The following is a 14,542-nucleotide window of genomic DNA, read 5'->3' as shown; positions in this document are numbered from 1 at the left end:
AGAAACCAAACCCAACATTACAGACAACTTCAAGGTCACTATCAAAGCAACATGGGCTTTTATAACACCTCAGCAATGCCATACACTGATGGCCTCCACACCACACCACACTGATGCAGTAATTTGTGCAAAAGCAGCCACACCAAGTATAGAGTGTATGCATTAACAATTTTTGATAAGTCAGATTTGTTCATTTATTTTCAAAAGGTCGACATTTCTGTATTCCTCTTTATTATAATATAGTGAGTTGATTTATTTTTTTGGTTTTCATGAGCTGTAATCAAGATTAAATCAACAAAAATTGCTTGAAATATTGCACAATATTGTAATTGTAGACCTATCTGTATATTAATTACACTATTGGTTACACTGTTGGTATAGGGTGGATTAAATGCAGTGTCAAATATTGTCTACAGGATTTAGCCACTTGCTCTTTTCAGTACTATGCATAATTCCCCCTGTGTAATGTCTATGTAGGAAGTAGACATTCACCAATATATTGGCAGAACATCAGTATCGGCCAAGATCATCCTTGTTGACTGATATCAGCTATTGACTTTCTATGACTTTATCTATGAGAGTGGCTGATGTTTATCTGTTACATTTCATCAAGCACTATATATGTATAGGTTTTATAAAAACAATGAAATACAAGACCGTACAATATTTTTTGAAAATATTTATGCTGTGAAACTATTGTTAAAATGGCTCCTCTTTTTCACTGTTCTAATGTTATTTTTTTTTACTGATACTTACAGTGGAAAAATCTGGGAGGAGACATGGGAGCCGACCTGCCAGTTCTCACCAGGTGCCAACCATGTGTAATGTCACACATTGGTCTGTAATTCAATGAGTTAAATACCTGCTATGAAATGTCAAGTTTGCCATTACGGGCACAGCCATCCTGCTTGCGGATGTGACTACTTTAGATGAGGAGGAGCCTCGTTACACACTTTCAATGGTTTCCACCCTAACATGCTGTCATGCTGTTTTTTTATTTATTTTAATTATTATTGATTTTTGTTAAAAGCTGTGTTCAAATAAATCTAAGTATACCATTATTTCTGTTTGTCTTTCCATTCACCTTGTGGGTTAGCCAATCATATGAAATCTTCAATGCATCAAATGATATATTGTAATGTGATGCACAAAGTATGTAGGAAGGTGGGACATGTTTTCATTCATATTAATTGACACCATTAAGGAACCGTTGATTCCACCAGCTAAACCATACATTTTCTGTATAAAGGGTAGCTGAGGTAGGCAGGGGTGGATAAATTAACAGGCTTACCAGGACCAGAGGTCAAGAGGGTCCAGAAGCCTCTAAAAATTTGAAAGCATGCTTGGTGTTATCAGATTTAAAAAATGTAAGCGTTAAATAGGTGAAATAGCTTATTTCCTTATTTGACCGTGCTTACAGTGGGTAAACTTTGGTGACCATATCCCTACTCGTCAAATGTCTGAAGCATGGCCAAGGACCCCTGGCGTCAAGTTTCAACGAAAGAGGTGTACCCTTGACGTTGTTTTTCGACGCGGGGGTCCGTCAGATAGACATTCATGTTAATCCCTCATCGTCGGATTTAGACGAAAGGAAATCAACTGTCCATCAACGGTGATGCCCTCGTCACTGACTGTGACGCTGTTGCCGTCACTTTATGCGACTGTTGGTCACGTAATTTAATCTATTGATTCGTTTGACACGGATTTATTTATTTAGCCTATTTATTTCGTCATTTTCGTGATATCAGCACGTTTTTTAAACTAACGTATTTCAATGGGAAGCATCTTTCTTGATCACAGCACGATTCTTTCTGCCTGTCAGGCTACAGAGAGCTGTTTAATCAACATTTATTCACGAGGTCTTATCATGGTTTGTGTATTTATTTTAATGTTATTATTTCGGTCTTATTGCCAGGGAAGCTGGATTGCTTTGTTTTTTATTGATATTTAAAAAATTATATTTTATCACTAGGAAATTGCGCTGAAGAAGTCTCATTCCGGACACATCGCGATATTTGGCAGTAGTTCACGTGTGCAAGATGTTGGTAAGTAGTCGTAAATACGCTGTCCTTATAATGTTTGATATAGGCTAATGTATTTTCTGTTTGTCGATATTAATCAGATTAGCTCACGTTCAGTCACTGCATTATATCTGTCATCTCCACGGAGGTTTTGCGTTTCATTGCTTTCTAATTCAAAACAGGGAGATTAAACTGCTGTCACGTGACGTTATAGTCCTAGAACTTTAATAAGTTAATCATATTCATATCAGGTTTAAAGTAATACAATAAGTTCCAAAGTTGTATTTGTAGTAAGCACAGTAAAAACAACACTCACCATGCTTTTACCACAGTAACATTAGTTTTACTGTGATAAGTGTAGGAAAAAGACCGTTATCACAAAACTTACCATGCTTTTACCACACTATTGGTAGTTTTAATGTGATACTTATTGTAAATGCACAGTAACCACAACACGTACTATGCTTTTACTACAGAAACCCTAGTTTTACTGTGATAGGTGTGGTAAAAGGACAGTAACCACACAACTTACCATGCTTTAAACCTCAGTAACCTTAGTTTTACTGTGATGGGTGTAGTAAAGGACAGTAATCACAAAACTTACCATGCTTTTACCTCAGTATTGGTAGTTTTAAAGTGATATTTGTTGTAAATGCATATTAACCACAACACTTAGCATGCTTTTAATGCTTAATAATGTAACATCCTATATTTGTAAGTTAAATCTGTACTTTTTCCTTTAAATAATCCTATATATTATTCATAATGATTCTCTTTTTCAGCTGAAAAGACCAAAAGGGCCTTTCGGACTCAGTCAGCTCATTATTGTTTGAGGACAAGTAAACCGAGGAGACGGACAGCTGCAAAGGCAAATATTCACAATGGTATGTATGTGTTGGTTTTAACCCTAAATCAAACATTTTATAAAAGCATTTGTTGTTTCTTAAACCTTTTCTTACAAAACCCATAGCCCAATCAGTACGAACATAGTTCATAATTCACATGATTTAACAAGTTGTCAAATTCGTACGATACTCGTACATATTTATATAGTACATAATTCTGCGATTATCTGCGATTAGCATGCGACTGATAATCCTTACTTATGTTTTAAGAATTTTTGCTTAGTTTCCTTGCCTCCAGTCCTTATGGAATATTTTCATTTGAAAAATAATTGGTTTCATGTTATATTGATCAAAGGGTTAAGCAAAATGACTGTCTCTGCAGCTGCTTCTCAATCCAGAAGAAGGGATCCTGTGCATGAGGAAGGCCTTCAGATAGAAGATTAAGAGTTGGCAAGTCTTGGTGAGAATACTGAGTGTTACAGTAGTATCATTACACTACATTTTCCAATTTCCACCATTTATTTAATCATAATCAAGCATTATGTTTTGTCAGTTCCACTACAGACTCACAGTATAACTGATATATACTTGTGTGTGATCATAATCATGAGTATAGCCCTTTTAAGGACAAGTGAATGTATATTTTTGTTTTTTAGAAACAAGACTCGAGTTAAGGGACACCATAACTGCAGGTCAGGTTCTGGATGGAACAGACAGAATGGTTTCTGCTTGGGAACAAAGGCAGCTTCTCACAGATGTGAGAATGAAAACTGCTAGGCCTATGCTTTTTGATGCAAAGCTCTCAGCCGAGAGAGTATTCATCCAAAATTGTCACAGATGCTGTGCTGTAGAAGCTGTGATCAGGTGCCTGGACTGTGTACCACTGGACATGGAGTTCCTCTGTGCTACCTGTGACATAGAGGCCCACAAGAGAAATGTCTTCCATGACAGAGAGGCTGTGTTTCATGGATTTCTTGAGCCCGTTCCCCCTACAACTGCTGTGGTGGTGGATGAAAATGGCAGCCTCAGTTTTGTAAACAAAGTATGTTAAAATTAGCATTATATCAAATTGTCTCATACTTATAGTGTAATTCCCCAAATGTTGTTGTAGCTAGCGCACATGTTTATATTTAACAGAGTTTCTAAATGGCTTAGACATTTTTTAAACTCAAAAGTGCAAGTGTGAAATTGAATAGCTGAATAACAAAAGTATGATTGGTTTTGACAGTTCTGACCAGCATATCTTTGACCAGCTAAGTCAATTGCGTCTTAATATTTTTCAAAATGTGCTTAAGCATTTACATGTTGTTTCAACATAGTGACAATTACAGTTGGAATAGTGGTGTGGCCAGTTTGGATTAATTGTAGGGTTTTAAAGCACTATTTTGAAAATGAGGTTAGCGTTTTGGGAAATGCATCTAAGGGACTGAGGAGATGCTGTAAATACACCCTTCATAACTTCTTTCTGTTTTGCAGTATGTCAACTGCCTGTTCCTGCACCAAGGTCAATTTGTGAATGCACTCATGACCTCACAATCACTCCAGGGAAGCATATTTCTGTGGTCACCATCAATGGTGTGTTGTTCTGAAAGCCCTCCTTTTTGTGAAAGTATTATTGTACTATAACTTTACCGCTGTATGCAATGCAAAGCTTTTTATCACCATGTCATTTTTAGGTAATGCCCAAATGCCATGTCAAATAGCTAATATATAATATATTTGTATCTCTGTATAGAAGGCAATCTGTTGCAATTTGATTACTGAAATTATTTTAGTCTTTACTACATTATATTCACTTGTTCACAGGACGATATGATGTCTACTTGCCTCGGAAATCCTGTCCATCATGCTCTGCAGAATGGACTCCCGAGGTGAAGGACCTGCCCGTTTATCGGTACTGGCCAGCGAGCACCAGCTGCCAGACCCTATACAAGTTTGATGTCTTCACCTCGTTTGAACATATGAAGGTGACGGCACCAGCCATGTCCAGACAGGCCTTCCTGAAAATGTTGGAGCACAGATCTGTTCAAGCTGGAAGGGTAAATCTGCCTGAATATCACTGAAACATATAACAAACAAAATTATATTACTGTATACCTAATATTTAATTATGGGTATTGCTTCAAAAGATCCTAACCAAACATTTCTTAATATGCAGACAGGTAGTATCTGTGCTGATACATTTCAGCTAAGCCTTTTTGAGTTTACCTTCTGTCAATACAAAGAAGAGGATATGTGGCAGGTCCATCACTTTGAGTGTCCAGCATGTTCTCCAGACATGTTGGCTGTCTGCTCTGATGGAAACCGAAAACATTACCGCTTCAGCAAGTCAAAAGGGTAGGTATAGGTATTTTTTAGAAGTTTATTTTAGTCTTGTCTTACACAAATAGTAGCCATTCGGGTTGTCTTTGAGTGATCATAACTTACATTTTAACAAATAGTAACCTACTTGCTGTCCAGTCGACGCTCCTTCACAGCCGTAAGCTTCCTGCACCTGTTGAACTAAGAAGAACCAACCGTATTGAGAGGATTTACCTGCTGCCTAGTCGACGCCCCTTCACGGCCCTAAGCCTTCTGCACCAACGTATTGGGAAGACCAAACGTACGTGGAGTACCTACTTGCTGTCCAGTCGACGCTCCTTCACAGCCGTAAGCTTCCTACACCTGTTGTACTGAGAAGAACCAACCGTACTGAGAGTACTTACCTGTTGGTCCAGTCGACGCCCCTTCAAAAGCCGTAAGCTTCCTGCACCTGCTGTACTGGGAAGAGCCAACCGTACTGGGAGGATCTACTTGCTGTCTAGTCGACGCTCCTTCACAGCCGTAAGCTTCCTACACCTGTTGTACTGAGAAGAACCAACCGTACTGAGAGTACTTACCTGTTGGTCCAGTTGACGCCCCGTCACAGCCGTAAGCTTCCTGCACATGCTGTACTGGGAGGATCTACTTGCTGTCTAGTCGACGCCCCTTCACAGCCGTAAGCCTTATGTACAAATAGTAAATGTAGTACTTGTGATTTTTATTACTGACACATGTTATCTTATCATGGACAGGACTGAGGAGCCACATATATATGAGGGCTTGTTCCTTGTTCCTGGCCAAGGACGAGGAAGTTGCTACCTTTGTTGACCTTTTCAGAGGCAAGATGAGAAGTGTACGAACATTTGATTTGTTTTTTTTATAATAGTTGTTTATACGGATGTTTTAGTTTGTGTTTTTATGTATCTTAAAATGTGTTATAAACTGACTTTATAGGCAAATGACAGTGCTGTCTGCGGTACTGCTGTGTTCACCGCTGGCAGAGAGATGTCCAAAAAGTTCAAGTTGCAGTTGATCATATATCATATCATATATTATCATATATTTTGTTATAGGCACTCAGTTGACAGAGATGTGTGCTTAAGCCAGGCCTTACTGGGTCAATTGATTCTTAACCACTAGATTTTCTTCTGATTTATCATACATGGGTTTCTCTTACGAGGACTAAACCATTACCGTGGAGAAATATTTGCTTACCCGATGTTTCTTCAAAGAGAGATGTCAAAGAAGGCAAATGTTACCTTCTTCTGTATGGATATTACATGGAGCTAATCCTCATTGTCATATTGCGAATCCAACTCCATGATTAAAATGTCTTGTTGATGTTAGTCATTTTAGATTTCAATTAGAAATGGATCTTTGTTACTCACATGATGCTGCTCTTGCTTTTTAGGTACTGGCGCTACCTTAACAAAGTAGCAGAGGGTTTACCAGAGCTTCTGCCATTGACAGAAATGAGGCCATTCCTGAGCGTCATGCATGCCAAAGCCCATACATGCGAGGTACATGCAATAACTTTAAGTCTGGTATGGCTGTAGCTATAGGGAAATAATGGTTCAAAGAATAGAATGTGCTGTGTGTTATCTTTCACTAACTGCTTTTCAGCTGTTTGTTCAGATTTGTAGGACAGGGATTTTGTTTTTCCCCGCCAAATAAAAAGCTTGTGTCGTGAGATGTTTTAGAGATAATTGTATGCATTAATGTAGATATAAAGCAATCTTCAATGCAAAGGATTATTTTTACATTTGTGTATGTTATGCCTGATTGGATGATGTTAAAGCCATTCAAAACTTCTGAAGTACTGCTACATAACACTTCTCGCTCTGTGTTGCAGGTGAGATGGGGTGGCAGAAGCCAGGATGGAGCAGGAAACACAGTGGGAGAGGAAGTGGAGCAGGTATGGTATTATTGTCAGTATTTTAACTATGGCAGATGCCTTTGACGATATCAATACGATATTGGCTTGTTTTACCATGAACATATTAAATTATTATTATTGTTATTATAAAGCTAGTATTGTTATTAAATTAATATTAGGAACTACAATTAAGTTCCCTTGCCTAAATTCATAACGACATCACTTGCCTAACACTTGCGACAACACCGACACACGCGTATGGACTCCTCTATGAAAATGTTTTTAAAACAGAATAAAAAACTAGGCCTACATCCCACATCAACATTGAATTAAGGTGATCCATTCGCAAATTGTCAAGAGTGCTTGTTTTAACGGACGCAGGCATATCTTATATACAGATCAAAGATGAAAACGGCATCGTTGTTCGTCGTCAGTAGCATATTTTGTTTCCATAGCACATTAACAAAAAGTTTAAAGACACTAATAACACTAAAAACAATACAATTACTAAATATTAATAATAATTATATCACAAAAATTATATAGGCCAGTCTTTAGTTCACAAACACAGCACAACTCTGCCATCTGTGAAAATCAAAAGCAGCTTCAAACACTTGTTTAACAAGAAATATTCTTGTAATTTTTTCACTGTCATCATATAGGTCCACAAGAGAAATATTAAGCCAGTAAGTTAAGATCGCTATACCGTGATATCCCCTCGTCGACTCTGAGAGAATGCTGCGTTAATGCAGCGACAGCCGAAAGCTCAGTCCGTTTCTAGGCTACTTTCACTTTGTTAATGAGCGCGTTTACAGGCACGTTCTTAACCCTATTATTCTGAATAAACTGACAATGCATGTGGTCATGTAAACGCATTAACCTGTTTTCCTTTATCGGAGTCAAGTCATAAGTTTAAGTATAAACCGATCGACTTAGCCAGATTTCTGCCCCTTAGGCTAGGCTACTCTGATTTCTCCCTGCATTAACACCCGCGTTCTTCGGGCTTATTGAAGTGCGCATATGTGAAGTGCATCCAGACAGAGAGAGCACTGGTAGGAGGACATAGATCGAAAACTCCGACTCTTTCTTGACCTTAGAAATTATTAAAACGTGTTTTCATCTCGTGCAGAAGTACGGTCAAAATGCTGCATCTGTAACGGCATGAGAGGATAATGTGTGGCCGTAAATTTCCTTCTGACATGTTGAAATACTCCGAGTCAGATACAAAAATGATTAGGATCTTTTTTTACCTCACTGTACCGGGAAATAACCTGATCTAGCCTAGTAGGCTAATAAACACTCCACCTTTGCTAGCAAAATAGAAAAATATTCTCGTATAAAATGAAGTAATAAAACAAGCAAATTAATGAGTAAATAATCAATTTAATAATCAAATAAGTTAGCCCCGCCCCCTCACGATAATATCGTGTATCGCCGATCTCACTGGCTGACGATAGGACGATATGAAAATGGAGCATATCGCCCAACACTAGTAAGAGGTCAGCGACCCCTAGCGGTGAAAAATAAAATATTGTATCTTTAATCAGTCATGTTTGGCCTCATCTTTATGATAGAAATGCTACAGCCACTAATTTCTTGAACAAGAATGTGGGCATCAGAAAATGCGAACTCAGAGCAAGGGTTTAAAGTTTTATTTTGAAACCTCAACCATTAATTTGCATATTTAGAAATATTTTTATGCAGTTTCCTGTGTTGTTGGCGTATGCTATTAAATTGTTACACATCAGTTCAACAGCACAAGTTTCGTCGACATTCCCAAATGCATGTTATTGTAAAAAGAAAAAAAAAATACTGTAGCTTAGAATAAAATAATACAAGGACCTTAAATGGTTTTGCCAAAATCTTAACTCTGTTGAACAGAACAGTAAAAGAGGGATAAAGGGATAGGGATCTTTGTTGTCCCAAACATGTATTTCTTTTTCTTTCTACTTTGGAACATAAGCATTACATGGAGACTTATGGAAGACTTCTCCATGTCCCTCAAAAATATGATTTTGGGGATTTCTTAAGATAAATGCAATGGCTCATTTAAGAGAAATTGTGAAAACTCTTGAAACCATTAGCATTTACAGTACAACTCACATAGTTATCTGTTTTCTTGTGTCATTTTCAATGTTGTTGTTTTTTCTTGGTCGCTCAGCCTTTTTCTGTTTTTAATTGTCATTACTTGAAGCCACTGTTTGTGCTCCGCTTGCTCACTTTTAGGAAAACAGTGTGAATGGTAATGATAGATTGACGTTGATTTATTGTATGTTGTGGGAAGTCATCTATAATCTCTTAAAGCTCCAGTAGGTAGCTTTTGTAAACAAATATTTTTTAAAACTGTCATTATGTCCTGAAAGTAGAATATGAGACAGATAATTTGTGAAAAAATCAAGCTCCTCTGGCTCCTCCCTGTGGTCCTATTGCCATTTGCAGAAATACACCGCTCCCGGTCAGAAACAACCAATCAGAGCCAGGAGGAATGTCTTAGCAGTGTCAATCACGCTCGGGTAAGCGCTGATCACCCCTCTCTTGCCCAGCGCGAGCGCGTACCGTCGTTCGTGACTCTCCTGTTCAAACTCGTTCATCCAAATGAACAAATCTTTTTTCGAGTCATTTTGTTCATTCAACGAACGAATGACTCGATAAAAGATTTGTTCATTTGGACGAACGAGTTCGAACAGGATCACGAACGTGCATCACAGAACAGAGCAAGGCGAGCATTGGTGCTTATAAAACTTAGTTTTTTATTTATTTTTGAAATGACCAATCGTTACACTAGATAAGACCCTTATTCATCGTCTGGTATCATTTAAAGCCCTTTAAAGCTGCACTGATACTGTCATTTGGTCCTTGAAACGTTTGTGTCCTATTGAAGTCCATTATATGGAGAAAAAGCCTGGAATGTTTTCATCAAAAAACGTAATTTCTTTTCGACTGAAGAAAGAAAGACATGGACATCTTGGATGACATGGGGGTGAGTAAATTATCAGCAAAAGTTTTTTTTTAAAGTGAACTAATCCTTTAACGTTATCTTAGTAGCTATAACTTATAGAAAGAGTGCAACCTTATAAAGTTACATGTATTGCAAAATACATAATGATTTGAGGACCAAGTTTGTAGTCAAAGTATGGGCAGGCCATAGTCAATGTAAAGCATATTGTTGATGTTTCGTCCCTATAAGTGAATGTTCCATAACTGTTTATAATCTGCCGTCATCGGTGGTCCTGCTTACTAGCCTGCGCGTTCACGGCAGGCTCCGCTGTGGGGGAGGAGCTGTGGAGGGAGGAGCTGTGGAGGGAGGAGCTGTGGAGGGAGGAGCTGTGGGGGAGGAGCTGTGGAGGGAGGAGCTGTGGGGGAGGAGCTGTGGAGGGAGGAACTGTGGGGGAGGAGCTGTGGAGGGAGGGGCTGTGGGGGAGGAGCTGTGGAGGGAGGAGCTGTGGAGGGAGGAGCTGTGGAGGGAGGAGCTGTGGGGGAGGAGCTGTGGAGGGAGGAGCTGTGGAGGGAGGAGCTGTGGAGGGAGGAGCTGTGGGGGAGGAGCTGTGGAGGGAGGAGCTGTGGGGGAGGAGCTGTGGGGGAGGAGCTGTGGAGGGAGGAGCTGTGGAGGGAGGAGCTGTGGAGGGAGGAGCTGTGGGGGAGGAGCTGTGGAGGGAGGAGCTGTGGAGGGAGGAGCTGTGGAGGGAGGAGCTGTGGGGGAGGAGCTGTGGAGGGAGGAGCTGTGGGGGAGGAGCTGTGGGGGAGGAGCTGTGGAGGGAGGAGCTGTGGAGGGAGGAGCTGTGGAGGGAGGAGCTGTGGGGGAGGAGCTGTGGGGGAGGAGCTGTGGAGGGAGGAGCTGTGGGGGAGGAGCTGTGGAGGGAGGAGCTGTGGAAGGAGGAGCTGTGGAGGGAGGAGCTGTGGAAGGAGGAGCTGTGGGGGGAGGAGCTGTGGAGGGAGGAGCTGTGGAGGGAGGAGCTGTGGAGGGAGGAGCTGTGGGGGAGGAGCTGTGGAAGGAGGAGCTGTGGAGGGAGGAGCTGTGGGGGAGGAGCTGTGGAGGGAGGGCTGTAGCGCAGCAGAGGGCAAGGGGGTTAGACCTGTAAGTTGTGCTTGTTCAAATTTTCAGGCTAAGTCAACATTTTCTCAAAACTCCCTACGGCAGCTTTAAATTTACCATCATTACTAATAGAAGGTTTGTGGTTTGTGGTTTGTCAGAATAGTAGGTTCATTAAATATATTTACAAATAAAATTCAGAGTAGCTAGTCTACATGTTCATATTGTGCTCCAATGTGTAGCACCTGCATACTCCAGCGCAATACTTAAGCTACTGGAGTTGTAGGTTGTCACGGAGTGTGGGAAGAAATATAAATTAGAATGGAGACCAGATGTTAAGATACAAAAAGCCGACACTTTACTACATTACAAACAACAATACAGAACAGTTATTCAGGTGAAGGAAAATCTTTCAAATGACAAAAGGTTAGAGACTCCTTACAAATCATGATCTTTTTGGTTATTATCTTACGACCTTACTTGTACGAATTTGTGATTTGTCTAAACCCACGTGATGGGTAGGTTTAGGGGCGGGGTCAGGGGTAGGTCATTCGTAAGAATTCATACGAATTGGGCAACTCGTAATGTACGATATATTTTCCCACCATCGAATATTAGCGATTCACATTTTTATGTAAATTAATTATATAAAGCTATACTGTCAGTAAACAGTAGTTACACAAATTAATTAGACCAATAAATGCATTTATATTCATTCAAAGGGATAGAAACCAAATTACTAACATTAGGCATAAACGATTCCTTATCCTATGGCTCCCTCTACTGGGCAACATTGATATCACAGCCCTCATCTTTCAGTTGAAATGGCTGATGGTTTAGAGGAGGGGTTATAATACCAAAAATACAGTTATAATAGATGTATACATTTCTGATGCTCAGGAGGAGAACATCAAATTGTAAACCAGGGGTTCTGAACTGATCAGGGTTGGAGCTAAACTCTGCAAGACAGACCTTGAGGACCAGAGCTGGAAAACCCTGGTGAATGTGCTGTTCTCCTCCTGAACATTAGAAATTCATACATCTTTTATAATTGCCGCTCTTTTTGGTCTGAGGTTACCATGATGTTAGTATTCCTTTGTTGTAACAAATTAAAGAAACTATAATTTCCACCATCACCTTTTTATTTTGTACTGTTAATACTTTTTGTAACCTCTTATTTGCTTAAATAGAAAAACTATATACATGAAACTAAGCATGGTTGCTTAGAATAACATTGTTTCTCTACTTCATTTAATGTTGAATGACAAAGAAAATTAAGGCGAGATCACGAGAAAACTAGGAAGAAAGAAGAGAAACTAGAGGTTTGTATTGAAGTGAGTTTAAGATGAACAATATTTTCGTTCATATAGCTAATACAATGTAATAATACACTCTGTATATTGAGAAATGTTTAAAATTACATTACTTTAGACAGTCAGTGCAGTCTTAAAATAAAATAAAAAGAATGTCATTCATGATTTACTGTAAAAAAGAACAAAAAATCCCTTTAAAAAATCGTGCAGACAGTCAATTAAATCATACAATTTGAAAAATTAATGTCATTTTAAAGTATTTTATTTTACTTTTTGTTTTTAAAGATTTGGAACAAGAATTTTTAACTGTTTTTGTGATTATTATTTTAGCATAAAACAATTGTAGTAAAGTGAAGTGAATTTGGTGTTGCTCACATAAACACACTGCACAGGCACTGAGGGTTTGAATATTGAGTTTATTGAGAAATGAAACAGTTTTCAATAGTTCCTCTATACAGTATGGCAGCTCATTGTGTGTCTGTTATTATATCAGACTATTTTCTGCGTGCGGTTAGAAATGTTCAGTAGGGGACCAGAGGGTCACTTTTGGTTTTAGGGTATTGGACTCCAGTCACAGAAAGTTTCCCTCCATCGCAGGGGAGAGCTTGAAATATCTTCACATGAAGGTACTTATCTACTCCGACCTTCACCTGAGAGAGAGAGAGAGAGAGAGAGAGAGAGAGAGAGAGAGAGAGAGAGAGAGAGAGAGAGAGAGAGAGAGAGAGAGAGAGAGAGAGAGAGAGAGAGAGAGAGAGAGAGAGAGAGAGAGAGAGAGAGAGAGAGAGAGAGAAAGAGAGAGAGATGTGATCTCTTCCATGTAAAACTCTATTCACATTGATAGCGACCTAAACACATTCATTTTCCATGACACAGCAAACATATTTACTCAACAAACTAGATTTAAGTGTCCAGCAACGCTACAAAGTTGAGAAAAGTTTTCTCTTATACAAATGCAGAGAAACTTTATACAGTGACGCATTTTATCTTTCTAAGAGGACGGAAAAATGACTGGACACATCACATCCGTTTAGGACACACTGTCTGCCACAGTTCGAATGTTGATGTTAGAGACATACAGATTTTGCCGAAAGTATTTCTGTGAAACAATACAAAATACTCATTTACCTTGACCAGATAGTTTGTTCCTGCCACAATCTGATGCCTGAAGGTTTTAGGATTGCAAACATCAAAATGGACTCCAGCCTGCTTCCCTGCCTGAATAAACAAATACACATTTTATATTCATCTATATTATTGTTATAATATTATTTTTAAAAGATTTTGTTTATTTGACCCTAGGGAGGTACGTCTATCAGTCAGATATCAGAAAACTCAAGTGAAATGTTTTGTGGCTTTAAGTGAAACGTAAAACAGTTCTTTAAAAGATAACACATTTTACAGCATCATAAAATTTTGATGGCTGTGTTTTATCAAAAACACATTTACTACATGAGTAATTTTCTATCTCCTACCTCAATGCAGATGTTCTTCACCTCTCCATTGGCAGGCCCCTCAGTGCTCCATCCTCCAAGTTTTGACATCTCTTCAGTCATTGTGCTGGTGATCAAAGATGGATGAAATAAACTGTACTATCAGGCAGTTTGTCTCACAGATTGATTATGATCCACTATTTATGCTGCCAAAATACCATGACATCACGTCATTGTAATTACATGTGATTACATCAGAGAGACTGAATGAATAGGCGGAGTTACACTTTGGTGTGTTGTGTAATATTTAGAAAAACTTGTGGAACAGAAAAGAAGATATTCTGAAGAACATTGGGAACCAGTTGAACCAATATTGGTGCCCCGAGTAACACAACTTTGAAACAACATGCGTGCGACAGAATTGTTATTTTTGAACAGTGGCGGGCCGTGCATTTCACACCTAGGCCTTCAGTGAATTCATAACTTTTAATAGCGTGGCAGCGCACAGACTCTCTATAATTGTTGTGAAATTGCTGTATTTATTTTGCACCGGCAGTTATAGGGTTAGTGCGGTGAGTTCGGGAAAGGCCGGTAGAGAGAAACGAGCGAGTGAGTTCGGCGTGTGCGTTAGTGTGTAGGCTACAGTGGGAACCAGTGGAACCAATATGTGCCCCGAGTCACACAACTTTGAAATGAGTGCGACAGAATTGTTATTTTTGATTGAAC

At 39.2% G+C, this 14,542-nt stretch overlaps 1 long non-coding RNA gene across 2 annotated transcripts; it reads left to right on the top strand.

Annotated features, from left to right (window-relative positions):
• Positions 1–1,977: 1,977 nt before the first annotated feature.
• Positions 1,978–3,850, top strand: LOC143732421 (uncharacterized). Of its 2 annotated transcripts, XR_013201117.1 has the most exons (4): positions 1,978–2,045; positions 2,804–2,905; positions 3,249–3,326; positions 3,523–3,850. It is a non-coding gene; the product is annotated as an uncharacterized LOC143732421 (long non-coding RNA). The 2 variants fall into 2 exon arrangements; XR_013201116.1 differs by lacking the exon at positions 3,523–3,850 and having other exon boundaries at positions 3,249–3,419.
• Positions 3,851–14,542: the final 10,692 nt, after the last annotated feature.

Source organism: Siphateles boraxobius, unplaced genomic scaffold (genome assembly GCF_051911475.1).
Source record: "Siphateles boraxobius isolate OS27281-9 unplaced genomic scaffold, OSU_SipBor_1 120, whole genome shotgun sequence".
Classification (NCBI taxonomy): domain Eukaryota; kingdom Metazoa; phylum Chordata; class Actinopteri; order Cypriniformes; family Leuciscidae; genus Siphateles; species Siphateles boraxobius.
The sequence above is the reverse complement of the archived record's forward strand: the minus strand, read 5'-3'. Positions and strand labels throughout refer to the sequence as shown.